The 6,673-nt window shown below is 42.8% G+C and overlaps 1 long non-coding RNA gene across 1 annotated transcript; it reads right to left on the reverse strand.

The window, feature by feature from the left end:
- Positions 1 to 753: 753 nt before the first annotated feature.
- Positions 754 to 5,214, reverse strand: LOC121867378. The gene is made up of 3 exons (XR_006089142.1): positions 5,157 to 5,214; positions 2,123 to 2,223; positions 754 to 994 (listed from the first exon to the last, which is right to left on the reverse strand). It is a non-coding gene; the product is annotated as an uncharacterized LOC121867378 (long non-coding RNA).
- Positions 5,215 to 6,673: the final 1,459 nt, after the last annotated feature.

The raw sequence follows: 6,673 nt of genomic DNA on the forward strand, positions 1-6,673 counted from the left end.
CCATTCGCGAGTTTGCGATTTGCGATTTCGACGATTCACGGTAAGCAGATGGTGGCTAGCTTGTGAGCCTTTTCCCGAGCACAATGAGTCACCCCGTGCAGCATCTCGTGTTGTACTCTCAAAACTTTAGTGTTTCTGTATGAAATGGCCCCTAAAAGACTGCCTAGAGTCAATGCTAGTGGAGTGAAATGTAAAAGGCAGAAGCCAGTGAAGACCCTGACAAAGAAAGTTTTATTATTAGATAAGTTAAAGAAGGGGATGAGTGCTGCTGCGGCTGGTCAGTTGTTTGGTATAGGTATACAGTAGTGCACTGAGGTAGTATAAGTTGCTATTTGTGGTTTTGCCAATTCTTGGAACCTATCCCTCATGAATGGCAAGGGTCTACTGTACTGTATCTGCTTTTAATGTTAAGCACACTGAACTGTACACTTGCTTTATCTATTATTTTAAAATACCGGGTTATCTTCTTTCACTCCTACACAGTGCAAGTCCTTCCCTCACTCCTACACAACCCTACAAGTCCTTTCCTCACACCTATACACTGCAAGTCCTTCCCTCACTCCTACACAATACTAGAAGTCCTTCCCTCATTTCTACACAACACTGCAAGTACTTCCCTCACTCCAACACAATACTAGAAGTCCTTCCCTCACTTCTACACAATACTACAAGTCCTTCTTTCACTCCTACACAACATACCAAGTCCATCCCTCACTCCTACACAACATACCAAGTCCATCCCTCACTCCTACACAACATACCAAGTCCATCCCTCACTCTTATAAACTTTATTTAACACTTTATATACATACAGCTGCACTCAATTAGATGAGAAATTTTGTAAGTACCTTTGTAATTTAATGTGCTTCATATCTGGATGGCGGAGTGCATGAAGATACTCCACAATAATGAAAACATCTACTCGGGGTAAGTTTCTTGCATCTGCCTTCTTGAACCCAGGAAATAGTTGTCCAACATTCCCGCCTGACTGGTCCTGTAAATAAATAGTTCATATTAAGTTCTTGTGCTTGCCTGTGGAAATGTTTCGGGAGATGATAGCTGGAACGTGACAATAAATAATAAATAAAACGTTTGCCCTCCTGGAAACAGCAAAAAAAATCATGGTAATTTTTTAATTTGTGATTTATTATGATCGCAGACTCAACTTTTTTTCGATTTTAATTCATACTCCCTACATCATAGTGATCAATTATTAGAAAATTACTTATTTTCTGCACAATCATTAACCAAATACAGAGCCAACACTTCAGTACACGGAGAGACATCCCCGTACACCGCCAGACACTTCCGTACATTAAGAAACTCCGAACTGCATACAGTAGTTTATAAAAAAATTATCCACTTGTAATACCTGTACTTTATCACAATTATTATTACACGCATAACATTTTTACAGGCCACGAATATTTACTTTCAGCAATGCCATTAACTTATTGATAAACTCATTTCCTGTTCTATAATAATTCGCCTAGTGACCCAACATTCACTCAAGGCTCCAAGCTAGGTCATTGACGTCACTACAGGGGCCACGTCACATATCCTAAACCTTACACAGCCGGCCTAAACCTCGTGGTCAATTTGTATTTGACATACTCGGGGGAATAAACACTGATGTTTTAATGTAATATTTTTAACTACGTGTGAAGTTTTATTGCAATTAGTGTCCAACAAATAGACTGATCTCGTCATTTTGTGTTTCTGATAACCAGACAGACGAACGAATGAACAAGCACTGGCAATTGTAATCAAGGGCCATTATGTCTGAGGGTTGGCGACCACGGCCCTCCCTAAATTTTACTATTTTTATTTATTTATTTATTTATTTATTTTTTCTTTTTTTTTGGGGGAGGGTGTTTACCAATCTTGCTAGAAGTTATTTCTCCGAGGACCACCCATCCCAGTCTCTGCCTTCCCCTGGCTCTCCTTCCATTAATTCTACCCAACAATATCATTAATAAACTACAACAACAATTTAAAATATGTCTACCTTAAGTGATAATTTTTGGTAGTATATCTATCTAACTAGTCCAGGTAATCTCCCTCACCTGAAATAATGGCGGGGAAATATTTAAGGCAAAGCAGATAAATTTTACTTTCGAACCTTCAAAGTCCTGCCTCTGCCTCGTCCAGTTCAAGACGTCTTCAGTCAATCTGGGAGTCGAACCCGAGGACTCCGTCATCCACATCGGGTACCTTTTGCCACTGTTGAAATGTATATATGTCAGTGTCAGGACATATATAAACTGTTTACATAATATATGTACGGTTTAATGGCACTCTGATCTTAGAAACTACAAATTACCTGGTATCTTAGAAACTATACAAATTACCTGGTATCTTAGAAACTATACAAATTACCTGGCGTCCTATCCTCTATAAACTATATAAATTAGTATCTTGGCCCAGGCACTTGACAAATCCCTGAAATATAACTTACTCTCGTATCAAACAGTACCCCAAGTCTTGACAGGTACAGGTCCACCATCTTGCTACTTGTCCACACATTACCCCAAGTCTTGACAGGTACAGGTCCACCATCTTGCTACTTGTCCACACATTACCCCAAGTCTTGACAGGTACAGGTCCACCATCTTGCTACTTGTCCACACATTACCCCAAGTCTTGACAGGTACAGGTCCACCATCTTGCTACTTGTCCACACATTACCCCAAGTCTTGACAGGTACAGGTCCACCATCTTGCTACTTGTCCACACATTACCCCAAGTCTTGACAGGTACAGGTCCACCATCTTGCTACTTGTCCACACATTACCCCAAGTCTTGACAGGTACAGGTCCACCATCTTGCTACTTGTCCACACATTACCCCAAGTCTTGACAGGTACAGGTCCACCATCTTGCTACTTGTCCACACATTACCTCTCACAAAGTGTGCGGCCAGACACACTGCCTCACTCTCCTGTACAGTACTCACGCAGTTGTGAATAAGTTACCCTCAATGTACACAACTAAACAAAGAAGTTATTTGAAATACTCTAAGATTCAATGCCATAATATCCTGACCACTGGGGTTAGTTATACTGACCCTTTGTGAACTCTACTCTAATCCTTTTGCGCTACCACTCACAGGAGGAGTATGGGGTGCACAGTAAACTTGCCGCCGCTATCCCATTTTGTGATCGATTTACTGTACACTGGCTCTCAATTTAAGCTAGGATGGAGTTCAAAACTGTTTGATGACTTTTAAGGCACTAATGTTTGCTGAGCCTAAGTATTTGGCTAACCTACTATTTCCACTGATTACACATATTGAAATGATTTTACATAGTAGTGATGATCCTTCACGCCTTGAGGAGCCTAGAGCAGTACATGTATCCAGGTGATGGATACTCAAAAATATTTAAGACGTCCCAGCTCCCCGAGTTGGTCTCAACTTGAGCTACGACGTTCCTATGATGTTGTTGTAACTCGATCCTCAAAACAGAATTGGCCCATGGGAGCGGCCATGTTTGATGACAGCTCAAAGTTATTACAACTATTTAGAATACATTGAAAGTGTAAACTGAAATACAGACAGTTGCAAGTGAAAGTTTCAATGTTTATCTGAACCTCAGAAGTGTAGGAGGTTGACGCAGTGTACAGTAAGGTCCAAAGAGGTGAAGCTTGGATTGGGTTGGGTTAGGTTAGGTTAATGTGGAAAAATCGGATTAAAACTGGTTATGATTCAACAAATTTACTTACAAAATCCATAATTGAATCTATAGTTTTGCGTTACCTGTAAAAATGCCAATTATGAAACGATTTATAATAACAATGTATATAAATACCGACGTATTTATGGCTGTTTTTCATATTATAATCATGACATTCTTATACACACTAAACAGAGTCGGTAATCACTAGGGAGTCAATTTTTAACACGATCGACTTGTAAACAGAAGACATGACGTTCAGACTGTACTTTATTGTGTAAGGTGAGAGAAAACCGCAAATAGCACCTCCCTCCCCCCCTCTCCTCCTCCCCATCGTCAGCTGGGAAAAAACTTGTCCTCCTCACTTACACTAACACCGGATATGATGTCATGAGTGTTGGCGGGAATATGACTGGGCAGGGCTGACGGGGAGTAGAGGAGGAGGGATGGTGGGGAGTAGGTGGAAGGGGGTGGTGTAGTGGAATGCTTGTGGGAGACGGGGGTGGAGGGCTGGTAGGGTATGGGGGCAGTAAAGTGGCGGTAAGGGCTGGCAGGGAGCGGGGGTGGTTAGGTGGGGGGCGGGGTGAACATTTTTAGAAGACCATACAGTTGATCGCCCGAGACAACTCTTGCGTGGAATGAACTATGAAAATGGCTTGGTAATCTTGCTATCTGCTGACGTCACAACAGGGGTTGGGGGGGGAGCTAATATTTGCGGATTTATCGTCGGTCGACATGATGGCACCTCAGTGAAGATGATAATATAGTCACACAGGTTTACATTGGTCCATTGATATGTACAGAAATGGTGGTAAACAGTAATTCGATTCGACTAAAGTTGCCAAAACTCATTACTACAGGGCCCTTCATCCTGCCGGACACACTGATCAGTAAGGCCACAGCTATGATAAACGAGTAAGTTAAGTTTCGCTGCCAGGCTGGACTGGACCTTCTCTTAGGAAAATATCAACAAAGAACAAGTTAGCTACGCTCTTACTCCTTTCCTCTTAGTTTTGTTTACTGTATATGTTTATCTATCAAGTTATCCCTACGTCATGTTGCTCTCAGCATAGGTGAGAACAGATGTCTTGTAACAAGCCAACAAACAATACATAATACAGATTGTTTTTGTTGTATTTTGTTTATTATTTACAAATACTTCTAAACCAAGTGTCTGGTTAGTCATGATAATGGTGGAGGTAAAGGTCTCATATATTTCACTACAATGTTCTGAGGTTTTGTTTACAAACATTCGTACATAAACAATGACTTTTATTTTCCGCTGCGTGAATCAACACCGCGGGAGGCTACCATCAATTGTACCCAACAAGAGCAGCTTGGACAATATGAACAGGTAAAGAATGATTGTATTAAAAGTTTTTTATCGTTCAACGAACCTAGAGAAAAATTCAGTGTTATTTTGTATTCTGTGCACCGCCCTACAGCGACCAAAGGGGATTACTCCCAAATTACTTGAATTTACCTGAGCCATCACGTAAAATGCGTATCCTGCTCTTCCTACATGTTGTGTTGCGCAGTGAGTGATGCGCAGAGCCACCTGATCACGGGTGACCGCCGTGGGTAACAGCGCTAGTCATAGAAAACCGAACTGTGAAGCGGGGATCAATAGCAAGCAAGACATTCCTTGTAGCTCCTGCCCGGGGCTGCCACTCTGCCCCCCTCAGGAAAATTTAGACGACCCTGGACCAAGAGTCTCAAAGGGTCTAGAGATGAGTTTCCCCCTAACTGGAGATGCGAGAACCTCTCTAACTCAGGTTCCTTAAGTTACGCCAAAATGAAGGCAACCGAATTATCCAGATGTATCGCACCCAGACCCTTCCTCTATTGTACTGAGTTACGGGAACAACAAAGCTGTCACGAGGGTGTCACGTCATCAGGATCCACAGGACAGCCGTGACAGAGTTTCTTAGTACAGCGGTTCATAAACTGGGGTTGCTCCACTCCATTGCCTCAGCCAGACGAGAGCAGGCAACAGTACATCTTGAGAACTGTAGCACCGAGGTCTGTTATAATGTGTTCATTTATCTATATATTATAACAGGAGGAGGTTGGTCCTCTTATAGTTCCGGATGATGATAAATGTTCTTCACGGGTCAAGGTGATCATACATTGTCGCAGTTGAAGGCAATAGCGAGTCATGACCATAATATACTAGATGGGAAATCCACTGTAAGAGCGTTAAATACTGCCCTTGTCTGGCCCTGCGGTGCGTGTCGGCCAATTACTGTCTCTGTCAACTGTTGATATTGGCTGCCCCCTCTTGTCACCCTCGCACCCTCTCTCTCTCTAAGAACTCTACACCTCCCCACTCTCTCCCCCTTCACTCCCCCTCTCTAAAGACCCTGCATCTCACTCTCTAAGAATCCCGTACCACTCCCTCTATTCCCCTCCCCCTCTCTCCCTCAGAAACGGCCCCCAGACTCAATGAGGCTCGTCAATTAACAGTGTAAACTATACTACTATTTGAAGGCGTCCTTATCCTAACGCAAGGTGGCTGAAAACACGAAAAACACACTAGTACGCATTTTATTGGTCTGTCCTTGGTCTAACTGACTTGCTGTTTATCATTGTCTGTATACCTGCACTGTCCCTCTACAGTGTATACCTGCACTGTCTCTACATTGTATACCTGCACTGTCCCTCTACAGTGTATACCTGCACTGTCTCTACATTGTATACCTGCACTGTCCCTCTACAGTGTATACCTGCACTGTCCCTCTACAGTGTATACCTGCACTGTCTCTACATTGTATACCTGCACTGTCCCTCTACAGTGTATACCTGCACTGTCCCCTCTACAGTGTATACCTGGGCACTGTCCCTCTACAGTGTATACCTGCACTGTCCCTCTACAGTGTATACCTGGGCACTGTCCTCTACAGTGTAAACCTGCACTGTCCCTCTACAGTGTATACCCACTGTCCCTCTCACAGTGTATACCTGCACTGTCCCTCTACATTGTATACCTGCACTGTCCCT

This window comes from Homarus americanus, unplaced genomic scaffold (assembly GCF_018991925.1).
Source record: "Homarus americanus isolate GMGI-L3 unplaced genomic scaffold, GMGI_Hamer_2.0 scaffold18418, whole genome shotgun sequence".
NCBI lineage: Eukaryota > Metazoa > Arthropoda > Malacostraca > Decapoda > Nephropidae > Homarus > Homarus americanus.